This window comes from Elephantulus edwardii, unplaced genomic scaffold (assembly GCF_000299155.1).
Source record: "Elephantulus edwardii isolate Elephantulus edwardi_28Jun2011 unplaced genomic scaffold, EleEdw1.0 scaffold00090, whole genome shotgun sequence".
In the NCBI taxonomy this organism is placed as follows: Eukaryota; Metazoa; Chordata; class Mammalia; order Macroscelidea; family Macroscelididae; genus Elephantulus; species Elephantulus edwardii.
The window spans coordinates 1,820,247-1,843,273 of NW_006399840.1; positions in this window are offsets into that span (position 1 = coordinate 1,820,247).

Below are 23,027 nucleotides of genomic sequence, written 5' to 3' on the forward strand. Positions count from 1 at the left end.
ATAAAATGTCCTAGTCTCTTTTAGTGTTTAGTGGTACTTAGTGGTATTAACTTAGTGGTAAGGAATTGCACTGCCAAAGCAAAGGTACGTGTTTCCAACCCACCAGCTACCTGGCAGGAGAAAGATGAGCATTCTCTCCCGGTGTGATTTATGTCTCTGAAAACCTGCTATGACACACAACCACAGTCTCTCTCATATAAACTCACAGAAGAGAGATGGGGGTGGGGGGAAAGAAGTAGAGGAAGTAGGTAGCAGCTTGCCATCCCTCAGAGGGCATCACTGACCATCTATGGTCCTTGGAGTTAAGACCAGATTATTTGAGCAAGAGATTTCCATGCTAGGAAATAGGTGAAAGAAGAAAGATGTCTGTAAGAGCAAAGTTTACCCTAGGAACACCCCAGAAACTACAGACTGGATGTCAGAACTGACCCTCGGTGTGTCTGCAACAAGGACCTTTAAGCCCAGCAGAAAGTGGGTGGTTCAGGACTGGGCAGGGGTCATTCTGTTGTACACAGGGTTGCTGTGAGCTGGAGCTGACTCAGTGGCACCTGAGAACATCAAGAACTCTGTGCTAGAATGCCCTAATCATCCGATTCCCTCCCACCCTGTCTCTCCAGACTTGCCGCCCTCCCCCTCAGAGCTGCTTCCTCCTGGAAGCTGAAGAGCTCTGTGGTGGAGTCTCATGGTTCACCCATTCTCTTGGTGTTAATCAGCACAGCCTGTGTGGTGTGAGAAGTATCGATCTGTCTCCCCCACCAGCCCAGGAGCTCTTTGTCATCCATGATCCTAGGATTGGGCTGAGATACAACAAAATCTGTAGGGATCAGAGCAGAGATGGTAGTGAGCACACAGGGTTCTCAGACAGAGGGGTGTTTATGAAGAAGTACTGACCCATGGCTGTTGCAGATACAAAGATGGGAGATGTTTCCCTCAAAGAACTCAGGGCCTGGCAAGAAATATAAGACAGATAGAAAAGGGGAAAAAAAAATATAAGACAGATAATACAAAACCGGTGAAAAGAATAACCTTGTCCCTGTGAAAAAGCAAAGTCACACTTAACAATGCAGTCATCATCACAAGTAGAAAGACGTAGGTGTGTGTGTACTAATCATAGGAATGACAAGAGAGAGACCATAAACCGTGGAGGGAAGGGATCCTGACTGGCTCTTCCACAGCATTAACCCCAGAACCGAGCGTTCAACATAATAGGTGTCGCCAATGTATGAATGTAGGAGTGAGGATACATATGAATGTGAGCAGGGAGGGGAATAAGAGAGGAAATCTTGAAGGCTTCTTGATAGGTGTATTGTAAATAAGAGTTCAGATGGGGAGAGCAGGAAGCAGGAGGTTGTTCATGTTCACCCCTGTTCAGCTGAGACACTGTTTTAAGGGAGTGAAGCTGGTGCAAAGGTTTACCAGAAGACTTGTGACACACTAGCCATAAAGGCTTGAATGTAACTTTTAGGTTGAACATGGGTTGAACCAGGGCTTTCGGCTCCAGACAGAGAATGACAAGGAACTGGTTAAAGGCACGCAGATGTTATCTAGAACTGCCAGAACTTGGCCAAGACATAAAAATGTCCAAAGGATGAGGCCAACCATTGGACTTTCTCTTTTGACACACATGAACTACTCATGCCCAAACTTAAGATCCCAACTAATGGTAGAGGTCAAGCTGAGTCCTTGGCACCAAATCTCTGGGTATACATGACCATACGTTTTTTTCCCTACCACGCAGGCCACCCAGAAGTCATAGTCATAATGATGATCGCTTCTAAAGTTATCCTTCTTCTGAGACCAATTTCCAGCCCAGACCAAACATACCTAATTCAATCATATGGGAACTCTACCTTTCCTGGTGGTGGTGTTATGTGCCATCAAGTCACTTGGGCCTAATAGCAACCCTATGTACAACAGCCCTAAACCCTGCTCTATCTCTTGCCAACCTTAATGTCTCCGACATCCCTTTCCCAATTATCCAGTAACTGAATCATTGAGTGTCTTCCTCTCCCGCGCTGTCCCTCCACCCTCCCAAGCATAACGTCCTTCTCCAAGGACTGGCCCCTCCTTGCAACATGTCCAAAGTATGTCAGACGAAGCTTCAGAATCCTTGCCTCCAAGGAGCAGCCTGGCTTCACCCTCTCTGAGACGAACTTGTTTGTTCTCTTAGCAGTCCATGGTATATTCAATACTCTTCTCCAGCACCACAGCTCAAAGGCATCAACTCTCCTTCTATCATCCCTAGTCACTGTCCAGCTCTCTGTTGCATAGCAAGTAATGGTAAAGACCATGGCCTGTATCAGGCACACCTTAGTCTCCAGACTGAGGACCTCAGTCTGCTCCTCAGTACCTTGGAGAGGTCTCTGACAGCAGACTTTCCCAGTGCAATTCATCTTTTAATTTCCTGGCTGCTGTTACCAGGAGCGTTGATTGTAGAATCAAGCAAACTGAAGCTGAGATTCTGAGAATATGCCGGGTTTTAACAGTTCTTTATTGCCTATGTGTCTTCACTCATATAAATTCATATCCTCCTTCACAAACAAGATGATATTAACTGTTATTCCACTTGTTGCTCTGTACACCTTTAATTCCTGTCATTGATGCCCACTGCCCCAGGGATCTAAGCCTTCTTCTTTCCTGGTTATCGTATTCCCTCATTGGTTCCTGTGTTTCAGCCTCATCTCTCCCTCCTTTTTTTATCCCTCTTTGCTCCACTGTGTCTACTCTAGAGGGATCCCCTATTCCTCAAATCCCAAGCCCTTTCCTTCAACAAACAGCTCATGTCATGTAGACAAGGCTATCCAGCAGAGCGGCACTGGCTCCCTTCTGCACCGTCTAAACCCAGTGCTCCGCTGTCCCTTCTCACAGGAGACGTCACTTGTCAGTCTGTGAGCTAGAAACCACTTTCATGCCCATTTCATGAATTAATTCAGTGCTCGCTTCTCTCTCTATCCCTACCAGCACTGTTCACCTTCCCCCTGTCACCCTTTAAAGGGTCTTGTCACAACCATGTCGCGTTTTCTTTCAATAGTCGTCTTGGCATCCTGGAACTTGACGCCCCCGAATATAACCTCTATCTGCTTTTTTTTTTTTCTTTCTTTCCCATTCCTTTCACATCCCCTGAATTTCCCACCATCCCCTACTGCAGTGGGAGTGCTCTGCTGCCTGGCAACAGCCATTCTAGCATCAGTCGATAAAGCCAATATGTGTGGAATGTTTCCTTGAGTGATTCCTAAAAGGAGAGGGACCTGCCCTGTCACACCATCCTCACACCCTGTCCGGAGCCCCTCCCACTTCCCCCACAGTGCAAGACAGGCTGTGAACAGTCCTCTGAGGAGCGAGCCTGCCATCTCATAGGACGGGCTGCATGATGAGGGAGTGGTCTGGCTGGGCAGTGGGTACCAGTGATGCCAGTGACCTGTCTAAGGGGCTGGAATCCTGCTGGTTTCTGGGGGAGAGAAATTGGTTTGGAATCATGAAAGCCCCAATGCCTAGCTCCTCAAAGACTGATTTAGCACCAGACACTTCTCTCTCCCAAGGTCTTGGCAGTTCCTAGGAGGGATGGGGTGAGAGATCTGACCACATCTGTTGGCCAATAACTTAAAGCAATCTGAGGAATGAAGACACAGGCATACAGCCAAGGAAAGGCATGCTGTGTGATTTTACATTCTCACGCCTTCCCCAGTTACTAGAAACCTGGGTTGTCCATGGGGGGTCGTAGGGGCTCTGCCTGCTTGGATTCCACTAGGAAAGCTGAAGTGGCAATGGAAGAGAGGAGTGGAGAGGCCCTAGCCACTCTGCTGACCTTGAAAGATGCTCTAGAACAAGCGGGCACTTGAAGGCCAGTGAATCCACCCTTGCCTCCCTTCAGGGTTAAGGGCAGAGAAAGAAAAAGGGAAGGATAATCTCAACTTCTGTGCCCACAGTCAGCATCTGGACAACAAGGGCTGGGAGCTGAGCTGTAACCTAGTTCTGCAAGTCCTGCCCACCACCTGTGGGCCAGCAGTGGCATTGTCACCAACCAACTGAATGCCAAAGCATGTCTTAAATTTTCCCTGCTTAGACCCTGTGATGGAGCTCTGGTGACCTAGTGGCAAGAAGTTACACTGCCATCCCAAAGGCACATGGTTCAAGGCTACCAGCCACTCGTAGGAGAAGAATGGGCAACCTACTCTCCTGTGATTAACTGCCTCTGAAAACCCTCCGGAGGGTCAGCTATGAGTCTGTTCCGACTCGATGGTACCCTACATCAACAATAGATGCTGTAATGAAATCTTTTCACTACCCCCTTAAGCACGTTCAGGTTCCAACCCCCATGCCTTTGTTAAAGGCGCCCAGCCAGTCCTCCCCTGCTTTGCTGTCTTCTCCCGGTGTCACTGCACTCATCTGCAGGGACTTCTAGAGCGGTCACCACACACTCAAGGACAGGTTTGAGGCTGATGTCTGTGCGTGCAAGCTCATCTACAGTCAGGCAGACAGATCCCTATTGCTCAGCCCGTGCTTGGTGCCTTCTACATACCAGGCATGCTGGGGGCTTGGAGAGACAAGGAAAACAAAACAAAAACAATTCTTGTCCTCATGAAAACAAAGAAAAAAGTATTAGCTGTGGAGGGAAGGGGTAAAGGAAACGGGATAGATCCAGTGTCCAGTGGAGATCTGTAAAGGCGGATAATGGTGGGCATAGTCCAATGGTGATTAATTTTATAAGACAAAACATATAGGAATGATTGTAGGAGACATAATGTCAATGAAGGAAAGTGTGAAACACACACACCACTGTGTACATGAATGAAACAATGTATATGAATAATAATATGAATACCAAGAAAGAAAAAAAGGTACTGCTGTTGTTAGGTGCCATCAAGACAACCCTACCTCATAGTGACCCAATGTGACAAAGTAGAATTGTCCCATAGGATCGTTCTTCCATGAAGCAACTGGGTGGATTTGAATCATCAATCCTGTGGCTGGTAGCTAAGAGCGTAGCCACTGCATCACTGGGGTATCTTTGAAAAATGCTAAGTAGAAAAAATAAAGCAGGAAAGAGAATATGAAATCCCCAGGGGAGGGGCTGAATTTGTGATTCTGTGGCTCAAGAAGGCATTTTTGAGCAAGTGGCATGTGTAGAAAGATCTGAAGGAAGAGAGGGAATGAGCTACATTGATATCTGAGGCAAGAGATTTTCAAGGACCAGGCTCAGCCAGAGCAAAGGCCTGAGAGAGGGTGCACCTGGTGTATCCGAGAGGCAGCAAGGAGACTGGCGTGGGTGGAGGGAGGGGCTGGGAACAGGGACAGGCAGTAAGGCCAGAGGTAAGAGAGGTCAGGGCGTGGAGGACTTCTCTGACATTGGAAGGACTTGGGTTTTATCCTCAGTGAGATAGGAGCCATAGGTAGGTTTGGAGCAGAAAAGGGATGTGACCTGACTTCATTTTCAAAAGGTCCAGTGTGAAAAAACAATGTATATGAACATTACGAATTTTGTATGTAAACCAGTATAAAATAAACATTTTTAAAAATACATTAAAACCCCCCAAAAGGGCCTGTCGTGCGAAATCTGTTCATAAATTAGGCTCAAGTGAAACAATGAATGAATATATAAAAAGAAAAGTGAACTGGGGAGTGGGAAGGGAGAGAGGGGGCTCTATGTGCAGCAATGGATGAATGAAAAGCTAACTTTTCTATAAACTTTTGTTAAAATCACAATTAAAAGAAAAAAAAATTCTTAAAAAAAATAATAAGGCTCATAAGAGGAAAGAGTTCAGAAATTCCGGGAAGAGATGATGGTGGCTTGGATCTGAGTGGGGACAACGGTGGTAGTGACAAGTGGTGAGTCTGAATATAATCTGAAGCCAAGAAAATTTGCCAATAGGCCTGACAGGAATGTGTGGGAGGGGAATCCAGAATATCTTCAAGAATTGAAGCAACAATGATGGGTGATATTTGCACAAAATGGTTAATGTAACTGATAACGCCAAGTTGTATACCTGATAAATACTGCATTGGCAAATGTAAAAAAATACCATGCATCTTTTTATAACAATAAAAATAAATATTTGTTTGTTTGTTTGTGTACCGTCAAATCAGATCTGACAGGTACAAGAGGAGATTGCCCCTCCTTCTCCAGCAGAGCATCTGGTGGATTCGAACCGTGTACCTCTGGGATAGCAGTGCAGCCTTTTGCCACTAGGCCACAAAAATAAGTTTTTTTTTTAAGTCTCTTGAAGCAGGTTAGCCAAGACAATTGTAAGAATTGAGTTGCCATCAATCAACATAAGAGAGACCGTAGCAGGAACTGGTTCTGGGCAAAGTCTTGTTAAGTCGTTGTTATGTGCCATCGAGTTGCTTGAGACTTGTAGCAACACTATGCACAACAGCTCTGAATCCTGCTCTATCCTGAGCCAGTCTCACTATCTCCAACACATCTACACCCTTTACCCCAGTTACTGTGTCAATACATCTCATCCAGGGTCTTTCTCTCCTGAATTGTCCCTCCACCCTTTCAAGCACTGGTTCCTCCTGGCAACATGCCCAAAGTATGTAAGATGGAACTTCAAAACCCTTGCTTCCAAAGAGCATCCTGGTTTCACCCTCTCCAGGACAGAGCTTTGTTTGTTCTTTTGGCAGCCCATGGTATATTCAATATTCTTCTCCAGCACCACAACTCAAAGCCATCAAGTCTTCTATCATCCTTAGGCATTGCCCAGCTCTCTTATGAATAGTAAGTAATTGAGAAAAGTATGGCCTCGATTAGACACACCTTAGTCTCTAGACAGGTATAATTGCTCTTCAGCACTCGGGAATGATCCCTGACAGCAGATTTTCCTAATGGAATCCTCTATTCTCCCGGTCCTCCTTGAGGTTACATGATTTGCCCTATGCCATTCGACTCAGTCACTTTAATAATTTCCTAACATCTGTAGCCATAATTCATTCTTCACACATCTGTGTCTCCCAAGCATCCATCTTTGGTTGGTTCACAAAAGAGTTTTGCAATGGTATCATCAGACTAGGCATTTCCTGAGAACAAACATTATCTCCTATATCAGGCTTGAACTCCCAGAGGTCAGGGACTATGAACTTTTCCCCTGAAACCCCTCACATCACAGTGCTATGCACATAGTGGGCTCTCAAAAATATTTGTTGAATGACGATTGATTAAATGAATGAATGCGTGACTCAGAACAGATGTGTGGGAAATTGTAAACAGCAGTGACCTCTCAGTACCCCATGGCAAGAGACAGTGCAGCTGGTGTGCCGGAATGGAAGCCAGGCGTCTGGGATGGTATTCCAACAAAGTCCTCCCGCTCTACCCCCAGCCCCGGGTCAGAGGGAGCCTGGCAGAGCTTTTCCTGCTCCTCCGAGGAATGGCCTGGGTCTTGGGGGGCCCTATCATGACAGACATCCCAGGGCATATGAGGACTGTTTTGTCACACCGCTGGGAGCTGGAGGGAGCCCTAGCAGCATAGTCTGCAAGAGTTGTGCTGCTATCTCACAGTTATTCCCCCTTGACTCTCTAGCAGCTCAAAGCCAAACTCCCCGGGAGAAATAAGGACAATTTCCTTGCGTATGATTTACAGCTGGAGGGGTAGCTATGAATTGGTTTCGACTCAATGACAATGAAGGAGGGTTCTGGGAGCTGGGGTGAGAATAGGTATTATCTTCATACAGCTCAGCCGGGACAGGAGTAGAGCTACTGTCTCCTGATGAGCGAGAGCGAGAGCGAGAGCATAGAGATAGACAGATATAGATATAGCAGTCTCGAACTGGGACTTTAGTCCCATCCTCTACTTCTCCCCCCCAGAAGAAAAGGACACAATGAATTTAATGATCCAACATGGCTATTCCTGCTTATTTGCATCTCCAGGACCACATGTAGGCTGCTCTACCAATCTACCATCCCAGTTCCTATCTTTGCTTTGCTAGAGCTGTGGTAGTGGAGATGTTTCAGTAGACTCCGCAGGTCCTAGGAGGCTCCCTGAGTAAGCTCAGGACCTGAGCATTTTTTTTTTCGCTGAACCTCAAGGTCAAGTAAGTGAGTTAAGGAGAAATTCGATGTCTGTATGTCTTGGTGAAAAATCCTCACCAATGGGTCCACAGGCAACACCATGATGTTGCTGTTGTTATTATGTGCCGTCGAGTCGCCTATGACTCATAGCAACACTGTATACAACAGCTCTGAAGCCTACCCTGTCCTGACACAGTCTCACTGACTCCAACACACCAATCCCCATTGCCCTAGTTACTGTATCAATTCATCTTATCCGGTGTCTCCCTCTCCTGCGCTGTCCCTCCATCCTTCCGAACATGATGTCCTTCTCCAAGGATACGCCCCTCCTGGCCATGTACCCAAAGTATGTGAGATGGAGCTTCAGAATCCTAGCCTCCAAGGAGAAACTTGGTTTCACACCCTCCAAGACAGACCTATTTGTTTTCTTGGCCGTCCATGATTCAAGACACTTTTCCAGCACCACAACTGAAAGGCATCAATTCTTCTATCTTCCTTAGTCATTATCCAGCTCTCTGAAGCAAAGCAAGTAATTGTGAAGACTATGGCCTAGATCAGGTGCAACTTAGTCTCCAGACTGACATCATTGCTTCTCAGTACTCTGGAAAGGTCCCTGACAGCAGATCTACCTAATGCAATTTGTCTTTTGATTTCTTGACTGCTGAATCCAAGAGTGTTGATTGTGGAACTGAGCAAGCTGTAACTGTTAACCACCTCGATCTCTTCTCCATCTGTCACGGTGCTGCCAATTGGCCCAGTAGTGAGAATCATTATCTTCTTCACGTTGAGCTTCAACATCATGATAGATGGCAAAGAAAATGTATTTCATCTTATTTGGACCCGCAATCAACACCCTTGATACTAGCAGTCAAGAGATCAGGAGACATATATATAGCTTTTGTAAAGTGTTGACAGGGAACTTTCCAAAGTCCTGATGAGCAATGATGTCAGTTTAAAGACTAAGGTGCACCTGATTAAAGTCATAGTCTTTCCAATCACCTGCTATGTATCTGAAAGCTGAACAATGAATAAGGATGACAGAAGAAAAATGGATGCCTTTGAGCTGTGTGGTTGAAGAGTACTGATTATCCCATGGACTGTCTAAAGAACAGATATGTTTTGGAGAAAGTACAGCTAGAGTGCTCCTCAGAGGTAAGGATGGAGAAACTTCATCTCATACATTTTGGGCATGTTGTTAGGAGGACAATTTCTTGGAAAAAGACATGTTTGGAGAGGTGACTGCAGCCATAGGCTGAAAGGTGTCAGATGGTAAGGATGTCACAGATTAAGGCAAAGTTCAGATCTGTGGTTTAGAGCCTTATTTGACTCAAGGCACATAACAACAATGTCTTGGTGTAGAAAATGAAGCTCAGCAAACTGAAAGCTGGGAGGTCTGCCTATATTCTGGCTCAGCTAAATAGCATTTTTGGTAGGGCAAAAATGCCAAGAAGCCCAACAACTCACATTCCTCCAAGCTCCCAGCTGGTGGGACGCATCTTCCCTTGAGCCTCAGCAGTCAGAGCAGAGATGAGGCTCCTCCTTGTGTGAAGGAAGAGGGGCAACCAGCGGGCCCTGAGAAGGAAGATGGGTCACCTCTGTTCACAGCAGGAATAGGATTCCAGTTTGAAACCTAGTGTCCCTGGCTGGAGTCCAGGGCTCCCTAAGTTTGTTGTTGTTGTTTGCCATCAAATTGCTTGCAATTCATTGTGACCCTGTGTACAACAGCTCCAAACACTGCTCTATCCTGTGTCGATCTTATTGTCTCTGACACACCTACCCTCATTACCCCAGTCACTGAGTCAAGACATTTCATCGAGGGTCTTCCTCTCTTGCTCTGTCTCTCCACCCTCCCAAGCATGATGTCCCTCTCCAATGACTTGTCCCTCGTTGCAACATGCCCAAAGTATGTCAGATGAAGCTTCAGAATTCTTGCCTCTAAGGAGCAGTCTGGTTTCACCCTCCCAAGGATGAACTTGTTTGTTCTATGAGTCCATGGTATATTCAATACTCTTCTCCAGCACCACAGCTCAAAGGCATCAATTCTCTTTCTATCATTCCTAGTCATTGTCCAGCTTTCTGACGCAAAACAAGTAATCATGAAGATTATGGCCTGGGTCAGACTGACATAATTGTGCAACAGTACTACAGAGAGGTCCCTGACAACAGCCTTTCCCAATGCAATTTGCCTTTTTATTTCCTGGCTCTGGTATCAAGAGTGTTGATTGTGGAGCCAAGCAATCCAAAGCTGTTAACAATCTCAATCTCCTCACCATCTATCTTGATGCTGCCAATTGGCACGGTGGTGAGAATCTTTGTTTTCTTGAAAAAACATTTACCAGATCTAGAGGATAGATCACCCTCTCCTGGAAAACTATCGTCTTGTGACAGCAGCATGCTGCAAATGGAAGAGAAGAGGCACTAAATCACAAGAAGTCAGTTCAGGAGCCGTCTGAGATAGGAAGCCTAATATTAGTATCTGATATTTGGACTTAGAGATTCCTAAACTCAAGAGATACTAGCCGCAGCATAAGAGACTACCAGCAGCATGAGGCATTCAGAATCACAGAAGCCCAGAAGGTTTGTGACCTAAGCCATCATATCAAGGGCTGGATGGGAGAGAGAGACGTGTCAAATGGCGAACGTAGGTGGGAGTAGAAGGGGATGCTGGTGGAGCAGAGAAAGAGATGGGTCAAGATACACATGCCAAGGGAGGGGAGCAGCACTTAATCTACTGGTTACTTCTATAATTGGGGAAATGTCTTTCCCTATGTTTAGGAAGGTCCAAATGTCCCCCACTTCAGAAGCAGAGTATTCTGGACTGTGTGGCTTGCAAAGGTTAGAGGAGCTATGGTTGAGGGATACCTGGGAGGATGGACACCAGATCTGGGAGAAGAAGGCAGGAGTGGGTGCCCCCAAGGACTGGCCCCTCACGTCCATATAGGTTCTTTCTCTGGTCTCAGGGCTGGGCAGTGTTAGGGAGACACAATGAGGGCTGGGCTGCTACTCCTTGTTATATCAATTGTCAGAGCCCTGAGGTTAAAGCATAGGGCTTCTCTTCCTTGTCACTCTGCTGGTCTTCAGTACAGACCCAGTAGGTGTGCAGCAAAGCCCTGAATCCCCCCTTCCTCTTCTTCTGGAGGAATGAGGCCCAGGACCTTTAAGTGTCAGCCACACCGGCTGTTAAAGTCCAGACAGCTTGCAGGCTCTCCCACAGAGCAGATCTGACTTGGTGGTCTAGGCTTCCCAGGAAAGGATTTTTTCTCTGTCTTCAGGTAGGTATCTGGCTGACCAGCACCTTCACCTGCCTGACATCCTTACCTTCTAGGTTCTCCTGTCTCCCCTAAGCCAATCCTACCTTGCAGCTTTGCTCCCCCATGCCCTTCTCCTGGGATATCTTTTCTTTATTCATTCAAGTCCTACAAGAGAGCAAGCAGGTCTGTCTTGGAGAAGATGGAACCGGCTTGCTCCTTGGAGGCAAGGATTTTGAGGCTCTGTCTCACATACTTTGGGTACGTGGCCAGGAGGGACCAGTCCTTGGAGAAGGACATCATGCTTGGAAGGGTGGAAGGACAGCGGAGGAGAGGACAACCCTGGCTGAGATGGATTGACACAGTAACTGGGGTAAAGGGTGTAGGTGTGTCAGAGGCAGTGAGACTGGCTCAGGATAGAGCAGAGTTCAGAGCTGTTGTTCACAGGGTCGCTATGAGTTGTAGTCAATTCGAGAGCACCTAACCACCACAACAGCTCACCCTTTAAGTCCCAGCTTCAGGGATTCCTCCTTTAGGAAGCCTTCCCTGACCGCCCCAGGCCAAAGTGATTTTTATCTTTCTCACCCACTGGTTAGAGTCAGGAGTAGTATTCTAAGAAAACATCTTCTCTCCTACCCTGGCTGAATGGTAAGCGGCTCCGAAAAGGATACTTAATAGGAGCTTGTTGTACTGAAGGCAGTTATTTAGCACCTACTATTTTGAAGCTTCAGCTCAGAAACGGAATGATCCACAAAGTATTAAAAGAAGATGGAAAGAATATACTGAGTCACTGTATTGAAAGGAATTGGCAGATACAGAAGAATTTCATGAAATAACTCATGAGCAAGAGCCTATGGTGATGAAGGAAGAAGTTCAGGCTGCTTTGAAGGAAATAGCAAAAACTAAGTCCCCAGGAATAGATGGTATACCAATTGACATATTTCAGTTAACAGATGCTGCCCTGGACGTGCTCACCAAGTTGTGCCAAGAAATCTGGAGAACAGCCACGTGGCCAACTGACTGGAAGAGATCTATATTTGTCCCCATTCCAAAGAAGGGTGACCCAGGAGAGTGTGGAAACTATAGAACAATCACTGATTTCACATGCAAACAAGATTCTACTGAAGATTATCCAGAAACAAATGGAACAGCACATCAGCAGAGAACTGCCAGAAGTCCAGGCTGGGTTTAGAAGGGGTCGTGGTACTAGGTATATTGTAGCTAATGTTAGATGGAACTTGGCTGAAAACCAGAGGAATGTACATCTGTGTTTCATTGACTATGCAAAGGTGTTTGACTGTGTGGATCATAACAAACTGTGGCTGACTCTGAGAAAAATGGAAATCCCAGAACACTTGACCATTCTAATGCGAAACCTATACTTGGACCAGGAGGCAGTCGTCAGAACAGAGCAAGGAAACACTGCATGGTTCAAAATTGGGAAGGGCGTATGCCAGGGATGTGTCTCATCTCCATACCTTTTCAACCTGTATGCAGAATAGATTATCCAGGAGGCTGGGCTCTATGAGGTGAAATGCGGCATCAGGAATGGTGGAAGATCTATCACCAATCTGTGTTATGCAGATGACACAACCCTGCTTGCTGAAACAGAGGAGGACCTTGAAGCGCTTGCTGCTGAGGGTCAAGGACTGCAGCCTTCAATATGGATTGAGGCTCAATGTCAAGAAGACAAAGATTCTCACCACTGGACCAATTGGCAGCATCAGGATGGATGGTAAAGAGATTGAGATTGTTCACAGCTTTAGTTTGCTTTGCTCCACAGTCAACACTCTTGGCCCCAGTAGCCAAGAAATTAAAAGACATATTGCCATGGGAAAGTCTGCTGTTAGGGACCTCTCCATAGGACTGAATACAATGGTGTCTCTCTGGAGACTAAGGTGCATCTGATACAGGCCATGGTCTTTGCTATCACTTGTTATGCATCAGAGAGCTAGACAATGACCAAAGAGGATAGAAAGAGAATTGATGCCTTTGAGCTGTGGTGCTGGAGAAGAGTACTGAATGTATCATGGACTGCTAGGAAAACAAACAGATTCATCCTGGTAAGGGTTAAACCGGGTGGCTCCTTGGAAGCAAGGATTCTGAGTCTTCGTCTAACATACTTTGGACATGTTGTAAGGAGGGACTACTCCCTGGAGAGGGTTGTTGTGCTTGGGAGGGTAGACGGACAGCACAGGCAAGGAAGACCCTCGATGAGATGGATTGACTCAGTGACTGGGGTAATGGGAGTAGGTGTGTCAGAGACAATGAGGTTGGCCCAGGATAGAGCAGGGTTTAGTTAGGGCTGTTGTACATAGGGGGGTCGCTATGAATTGCAAGCTCTCGATGGCACATAACAACACTGCCAGGGACCCTCCTAGACATGTCACCAAGCCCTAGAAAGCAGTCAACCATTATCTTCATGTTACAGAGAAATGCACTTGCCCAAGATCACAAAGCAGGCTGCTCATGGAATTAGAATACATATCTGTTCTCGTCCATGTCTTTAACGTCATACTGTGATCATGAAGCTACATAGATCACCTCAAAAAGAGGGAAATTCCCATAACAGGAAACTCTAGGGACCTGGCAGAGCAAGAAAGGCCAGGTCCCAGGAGGGAATGGGGAGAAGGTGGAGGGTCCTGCTTCTCTTGCCCATCCCTGCTGAGCTTCCTACAAACCATACTTGAGGGCTGCATGGTGACTGGACTGTGGTAACACGAAGACTCCCACATTGTTCTGGAGACAGGGATGGGAAAGAGGATTATTCCTCTTTACAGTCTTTTCATAACACATCTCCATGAGCTCATTTCTTTTTTTTAAATAAAATTTTATTTTAACTGTGATCTTAACGAACATTTACAGAGCAGTTAGATTTTTTCTTTTTTAAAAAAAATTTATTTTTATTATTTTTGTGTGTGTATGACACAACCCTGCTTGCTGAAACTGAGGAGGACCTCATGCACTTGCTGCAGAGGGTGAAGGACTGCAGCCTTCAGTACGGACTGAGGCTCAATGTCAAGAAGACAAAGATTCTCACCACTGGACCAGTTGGTAGCATCAGAATGGATGGTGAAGAGATTGAGACTGTTCACAGCTTCAGTTTGCTTGGCTCCATGGTCAACACTCTTGGCACCAGCAGTCAGGAAATCAAAAAACATATTGTGATGGAAAAGTCTGCTGTTAGGGACCTCTCTAAAGTACACAAATGCAACGGTGTCTCTCTGGAGACTAAGGTGCACCTGATACAGGCCATGGTCTTTGCAATCACTTGTTATGCATCAGAGAGTGGACAATGACTAGGGAGGATAGAAGGAGAATTGACGCCTTTGAGCTGTGGTGCTGGAGAAGAGTACTGAATGTACCATGGACTGCCAAGAAAACAAACAGATTCATCCTGGAGAGGATTAAACCAAGCAACTCCTTGGAGGCAAGGATTCTGGGGCTTCGTCTGACATACTTTGGGCATGTTGCCAGGAGGGACGGGTCCTTGGAGAGGGACATCATGCTTGGGAGGGTGGAGGGACGGCGCAAGAGGGGAAGACCCTTTATGAGATGGATTGATTCAGTGACTGGGGTAATCGGGATGGGTGTGTCAGAGGCAGTGCGATTGGCACAGGACAGAGCAGGGTTTAGGGCTGTTGTACATAGGGTCGCTATGAGTCGCAAACAACTTGACGGCACATAACAACTGTCAAATCGGGTCTGACTGGTATAGGAGGAGATTGTCCCACCTTCTCCAGCAGAGCATCTGGTGGATTCAAACCACATGCCTCTGGGATTGCAGTACAGCTTCCTGCCACTAGGCCACCAGAGCTTCCTAGAAGTACAATTTTCATTCATGCATTGTTTCTGAGTTGCTAGTCACTCCCCTTGAAATTGGAATCCCCAAAATGTCCAGGACCTCTGTAGGCTTTCTCTGGTGATGCAATGATTTAAGTACTAGACTATTACTGTCTAGATGGAAAGGTTGGTTTTAGATTTATCCAGTGACTCCATGTAAGAAACACTTGGTGATGTGCTTTCCTAAAGATTGTTGTGAGGTGCCGTCGAGTTGGCTGTGACTCACAGCAACTCCATGAAAAGAAGCTCAAAGCCTTGCCCTTACCCTACACTACGACCCTTACAGTCTCAGCCACGCTGAAGCCCAGCATTGTGGCCACTGTATAGCAGTTCAGCTCATTGAAGGTCCTCCTCTACTTCACTTTTCCAAGCATAAGGTCCTTTGTCAAGGACCAGTCACTCCTGACAACATGCCCAAGGTATGGGAGATGAAGTTTCACCATCCTTGTATCCAAGATAGATGGACTTGTTCTTCTGACAGTTCATGGGATAGTCAATACTCTTCTGTAATCAATAAAGATTACAACAGCCTAGAATATCTTACGGAGCTGGTCTAAACCGTCACGTTGCATCACTGTCAGTTGAAAACTGGCTCATCAACAGCACCTAACAACAATTCTCGGGCCTGAGATCTCTTCTGAACCTGATGTGTGGCCTTAGGTAAATGCCTGTGCCCTACGTTCTTCAGGTGCCATGTAAGAAATTAGTTGGAAGTGGGGGTAATGTTGAGGGTGGACATCCTCCTCTCCGTCTGGATGGCTGACAGGAAAGGCAGGGAATAAATACCTAATCAGGTGTCCTGCTTGAAAATGTGCTCATTCAAAATCAGATTCTTCTGCCCCACAGGCTGATTACAAATACCTCGAGGATAAGTCCAGCTGTTTCCACATGTGCTTGTCTTATATATTGTCATGGCAACTGTCCCATACACACTAGTCAGGATGTCCATCACACATCGGGCCCTAGACAAGCTCTGTACATGCAGGTACATCCCTCTCAGACCAGGACCAGCGGAAGCTGTTGTCATGGCAACTGCAGGCCTAGGAGAGGATCTCTAGGCAGACAGGAAGCCGAGGTTCGTGGGCTGGGATGCTATCCGTGTGCTGGATGAAGACAAGGACTCTGCTGTCATAGCCCTCGCTGTGGACAAACCTAGAGCCAAACCTGACCGGCTTGTAGGGCTGGTTGTTACAAGCCGACTAAATCACAACATTATGTGGGACCTCAAAGAGAATCTTATTCAATGTCCAATGTTTGGGCAGAACTTGCCAATTTGTGACCAATTCTTCTGCTTCTCTGTGTGGTTCAAAATCCTGATGAATGAAAACTGACGAAACCCAAACTTGCCAATTCAGTGAGGCCATCATGACCCGAGAACAGAGAGTCCCAGTCAGTGTCCACAGGCTGGCTTCAGGTGGTGCATAAAACCTCCCATCAAATCACAGGCCAAACAAGGTGTGCTTATCTCCATTTTGTCTGGAGAAGCATTTTTTATAAAGTTAGCCAAATTTTAAAGAAATCCTCTAATGGCCTAGTGATCTTCTCCAACCCCACAGCTCAAAGGCATTAAGTCTTCTTTAATCCTTTTTCATTGTTCAGTGCTTTTAGAGAAGAGCACTGAACATCCCATGGACGGCCAAGAGAACAGAGACATATCTTGGAAAGGGGGCAGGCGGAATGCTCTTTGGAGGCAAGAATGATAAGACTTCACCTCACATACTTTGGGCATGTTGGTAGGAGGGGCTATTCCTTGAAGAAGGACATGATGCCAGGAAGGGTGGAGGGTCGGCGAAGGAGAGGAAGACCCTCAACCAGGTAGACTGACAACGTGACTGCTGCAATACGCTCTTGTGTGTCAGGGAAGTGTGAGGATGGTGCAGGATAGAACAGGGTTCAGGTCTGTTGTTCATAGGGTCACTATGGTCATACTTGACTTAACAACACATAACAACAACAACAACAATGGCCTAGTGGTAAGGAGTTTCCCTGTCCACCCAAAGGCAGGTGGTTTGAATCCTATGCCACTGAAGAAAGATGAGAAGGGAGCAGTCTTGTCTCATGCAATTTACAGACTCTGAAAATCCCCAGAGGGTCAACTATGAGTCAGACACTTAACAAGAAGTCAAAAGAATTCAAGGCAACTGGAAGAGGAAGGAGAAAGCTGCACCTGCTTTAACCTGAACCAAGAGGAAACTCCTGATCAGCCTTTTTACTATTCTGGAGAGAGGGACACTCCCAGTTCCTGGTTGCATTTATGTTCTCAGCTGGCACCCCAGTGCTTTATTAGCATTTTTTTGTTAGGTTTTTAAATGAGGCATTAAACTTAACAGAGGCATGCCATGGATTCATATTTCAATGAATTTTAATGGAATAATCACTGGCAATTTTCTTGGCATATAAAATCTGCTCTGCAAATGTTAAGAAGACTCATCAGGGTGATGGGTGGGCTGGGATGAGAATGGCATCTTTCACACCTGCTGGATTTCATCACCAGGAGTTTACCACCTTCGCCATGCCTCCTGCCTCCAGGAAAGCACAACTCCTGGGCTCATCAGGTCCGCTCCCACCCCCGGCCTGTGCCTGTCTTCACGTGAACACAGGGCTGCTGTCTCTCCATCACCAAGGAAGCTCTGCCCTGGCGCGGGGAGTTCTCTCTGCCGCTTCAGCTGGGTCACAGCACTGACTGAAGACTCTCATTTCCTTCTCCTGCTCTCTGTGGAGGTGAGTGGAGACGGCTAAGTATTTCTCTGTCTTCCCCGCCCTTCTCAGCTTCTTCTCCTCAGGATGGATGACCTCACCTTCCCTGACCCTTCCTGTGTGTGAACTTTTAATTATCTTCTGAATAAGCTCTGAACTCTGAAGCTCCAGACGGACACCCACCACCGAGGAGGCAGGCACAGGAAGCAGGGTTTTGATTCCTTCCGCTTCCTAGAGGCCTCAGAGGGGAAATATTGTGACTGGGGGGGGGGGTAATTCTCTGCACTTAATTTTCATGGTTATTGTGTCTGTCACCTCAGTCTCTTCAATAGCCTCTCCCCAGAGAGCGTTCTGTGTAAACCCTGCTGGGCGGCCTTATTGGGGGGGGGGGGATGTATCTCAGCAGGGAACCCTAATCCTCTTACCGTGGAGGTGTGGACTGTTGTGTTCCACTTTCTGCCCATTCAGTGGGGCCGCAGGGAGGGACAACAGCCTTGAAATTGATTGGCTTTAGAAAGTGCTTCTTGAGGTGAGGCCTCAAAACCCCTCACTGCCATCAGTGCAGACTCAGAGACTTTTCCTGGGATTCTGAGACTGTAAGTCTTAACAGGAGAAGACTGCTCATCTTTCTCCCTTGGCACACTGGTGAATTCAAAATGCAAGAAATGGACTAGGCCAGAAGAGCTCCCTAAAAGGAGGCCTGTCCTTCTGTCCTGGGCCTTCCACAGACTGAGGATGAGGGGAGAGTATATTTTTAAAGTTTTGAGGCAGGTTAGCTAAGCTTTAGTACCTCTAAATGGTACAGTGGTTTCGGTACTCCACCACTAAGCATAAGATCATTGCTCAAAATCACGGAGAAGCAGCTTGGGGAAAAAAGGCCTGCTGATTTGCTTCTGACAGGTCACAAGACCCCAAGCCAAATCCATGGGGCTGAGTTGATTCTGCCTCAGAGCAGTCTTGCAGGTTTGCTACTTCAAAGGTCATGTTTTGTGAGGGAAATCTATTGCCAAGGACCTCTCCAAAGTGCCAAGGAGCAAGAATGTCAGTTTCAAGACCAAGGCATGCTTAATCCAAGTCATGGTATTTTTAATTGCTTGCTATGCATCTGAAAGTTGTTGTTGTTGTTACGTGCCATCGAGTCGCTTGCGACTCACAGCGACCCTATGTACAAGAGCCCTAAACGCCATTCTATCCCGTGACAACCTTGCTGTCTCAAACACACTCATTCCCACCACTCCACTCACAGAATTGATCCATCTCATCGAGGGTCTTCCTCTCCTGCACTGTCCCTCCACTCTCCCAAACATGATGTCCCTCTCCAAGGACCAATCCCTCCTTGCAACATGCCCAAAGTATGTCAGACGAAGCTTCAGAATCCTTGACTCCAAGGAGCATACTGGCTTCACCTTCTCCAGGACAAACCTGTTTGTTCTCCTAGTAGTCTATGGTATATTCAACACTCTTTTCTAGTGCCACAGCTCAAAGGCATCAATTCTCTATCATCCTTATTCACTGTCCAACTCTCTGATGCATAGCACATAATTGCAAAGACCATAGCCTGGACCAGGCGCACCTTAGTCTTCAGCCTTCCATCGTTGCTCTTCAGTACTCTTGAGAAGTCCCTCACAGCTGACTTTCCCAACATAATTCATCTCCTGATTTCCTGGCTGCTGCCACCAAGAGTACTGACTGTGGAACCAAGCAAACTAAAACTGTTAACTATCTCAATCTCTTCACCATCCATACTGATGCTGCCAATTGGCTCAGTGGTGAGATTCTTTGTTTTCTTGATATTGAGCTTCAATCCATATTGAGGACTGCAGTCCTTGACTTTCTGCAGCAAGTGCTTCAGGTCCTCCTCAGTTTCAGCAGGCAGAGTTGTGTCATCTGCATAACGCAGGTTGTTGATGACTCTTCCACCAATACTGATGCCACATTCCTCCTCATATAGCCCAGGGTCTCGGATGATCTGTTCTGCGTACAGATTGAAAAGGTATGGAGACAAAATATATCCCTGATGGACCCCTTTCTTGATTTTGAACCATCCAGTGTCTCCCTGCTGTTCTGACGACTGCCTTTTCGTCCAAGTATCGGTTTCGCATTAGCGCGATCAAATGTTCCAGGATTCCCATTCTTCTCAGAGTCAGCCATAACTTGTTGTGATCCACACAGTCAAAAGCCTTTGCATAGTCAATGAAGCACAAATAGACATTCTTCTGGTATTCTCTGCTTTCTGCCAATATCCATCTAACATTACCTATAATATCCCTAGTACCACGACCTCTTCTAAATCCAGCCTGCACATCTGGCAGTTCTCTGTTGACATATTGTTCCAAACATTTTTGGATAATTTTCAGCAGAATCTTGCTTGCATGTGATATCAATGATATTGTTCAATAATTTCCATACTCTGTTGGGTCACCTTTCTTTGGAAAGTAGGACAGTGAATAAAGAAATACCAAAGAAGAATCAACACCTTTGAATCATGGCGTTTGGAGAAAAGTATTGAATATATTATAAATTGCCAAAAGAACAAATAAATCTGTCCTCAGAGGCAAGGAGAGTGACACTTCACCTGGAATATGTTTGGGAATGTTGTCAGGAGGGGCAAGTCCTTGGAAAAAATCACCATGCTGGGAAAAGTAGAGGCTGACCCAAAGAGAAGACCCCCATTGAGATGAATTAGCACAGTAACTACAAAGTGAACATAAGCGTGATGGGGATGTGAGGATGGCGCAGGATGGGGCAAGACCGCTCTGATCTGCAGTCAACTCAATGGCACTTAGCAACAGTGACAGAGACTGCAGAGACAAGGACCTTGAGAGTGAGAGAGAGAGAAGCTTCCTTCAGAGCTTCAGAAGTCCAGCCTCCTCACACACAGGAGCTCTGGGAACAAAAGCTAGTGAGTTATGCTGCTCACCCAAAGGCTTTGTGTTGTTAGCAGTTCAAATCCACAAGCCACTCTGGGGGAGAAAGGCAGGCAGTCTCCTCTCACTACAGTTTACGGCCTTGGAAACCTAACAGGACATCTCTCTGGATCAGAATGAGCTCGATGGCAGTGAGAGAGACTGTGGTAACATAATTTGTTAAAGTCCTCCCCTTCTGGTATTTCTCTCACAGCAGCACTAGAATGACTTTGAAGGGAGCTCTGGAGAGCTGCAGAAAGTTGTGCTATCCAAAAGTTGAATGTTTCCGGCACATCGAATTCAGCTCCCTGAGAGAGAGATGGGCAATCTTCCACCATGATTTAGAGCCTTCAAAGCCTGGCGGAAGGTCACTGTGAGGTCAGAAGTAATCCAATGACCATGAATTGTTGAGATATAACTAAGAAAGTACCCACGTAGGTCATGTAAAATTACACATTTCCAGAATGCAATATAAACCTTGCAAGGGCAGGTTCTTTGACTGCTTTGTTTGGGGGATGTATTCCAAACTTCTGGAACCGTGTCTGGCATATTGGTGTTAGTCAGTCCCTCATGGCAACTCTTGTGTATAACGGAGTGAAACACTGCCAGGCCCCACAACGTCTGCATGATGTTGTTGTTCTGTACCATCGAGTTGTAACTGACCTATAGCTTCAGTGTATTTTCAAAAGCAGTTCATCACAAGCGAGGAGACTTCTTTCTCCCACAGAACAGCTGGTGGGTTTGAACCATGTTCCTTTGGGTTGCCAGCACAGTGCCTTACCACTAGGCCATCAGAGCACTATTTGCCATCATACAATGGCTCCCCTCCTACGCACTGACTTACAGCACTGTGTCAACAATACAGGATTTCCATTGGTTCATTTTCAGCAGCAGACCCCATGTCTTTCTTCTTACTCTGCTGAAGGCTGGACACTGCACTCGACTATGGATGATCCATGAAATACTGGTGGCATAGCTTCCAGCGCCAGCTACCACGGTACAACACACTAATACACAGGTATACAATGAACACTTAACAAATATTTGGTGAAAGAGTAAGAATGCCCTGTGGAGTCAGGCAATGCAGAGGCTTTGGTTTCCCTTGCATGAAGTGAGGTGCAAGGAGGCTACACTTGGCCAGCAGTACATAGCGTTTCATTCTGAGCACTTACAGTGCCAACACCATGCAGAGTAACTGGTGCCTTGTAGAGTGGGAGCAGTGTGGGGAGGGGTTGGACCAGGGTGGCAGTGGGGAAGGGGGCTCCAGGCTGCCCAGACTCTGCTATTCTTGATTCTCTGCTAAAAGCACCCAATTCACTTCTGGGAGGCAAATCCCAATCTCAGCCAAACACTGTCGTGAGGCAAAGTCACTCAGTTTCATCCCTCACCCTTCCTTCCTCCTATGAAATGGAATCCAGATCCCTTCATTCTATTTCGGATCCCTCCATCAGCATACCTCGGATGACCTCACTTCTCTGGCCTGTTGCTTCACCGCTCTGCAAAGCAGAGCAAGGCTTTGCACGCTGGTCAGCCCACTGCCTCTCCAGGGCTTCCCGGGGCACCCAGGGTCACCTCTCCTTCCAGTGAGGACAGGGCATGGCGAACTAAGAACATGAGCTGCTCCCAAGACTGGCTGCCTCACACCCACTTAAAAAATAAACGGACAAGCTCTCAGCAGTGGGGACCGCCTCGGACAAGTCTCTCAATCTCCCTGCCCCACAGTTTCTTCATATACAACCAGGAGGAGGAGGATCATATTCTCCCTTCAATAAAAATAGTTCCAAACAGGTATTAAGGGGCTAATACATGACAGAATCTCTTCTAAGCCATTTAACTGTATTGGTAAATTGCATTTTCACAAAACACTTTTAATAGGAAGATACTATTATTGCCCTCAATTTCACAACCAAAGAAAGAGGCACAGAGAGATTAAGAAGCCTGCACAGCTGGCAAGTGATAGAGCTGTGAGGCAAAGCTAGGCAGTCAGGCTTCAACTCTCCCATGACTGTTAGAAGGATTAAAGAGGTAGTATAGTCTGTTTCATGTTAGACATCTAATCAAAAGATCGGTAGTGCAAATTTACCAGCTGTCCTCAATCAAAAGAAAAGACAGTCTCTTCCAGTTAAGATTTACAGCCTAAGACATCCATCAGAAGGTTGTGCGGAGTGAACTAACTCAGTTCCATAAGGATAAATATTGTTTAAGACCGTTATTGTAGAATGAGTATAAGGATCCAGGAGGGGTGGGAGAGGCTGGAAGCAGAGGGATGTGGATGTGCAGGGGGAGGAGGAATTAATCATTGGGTTGTACAATTTGAAGGGGGTGTGA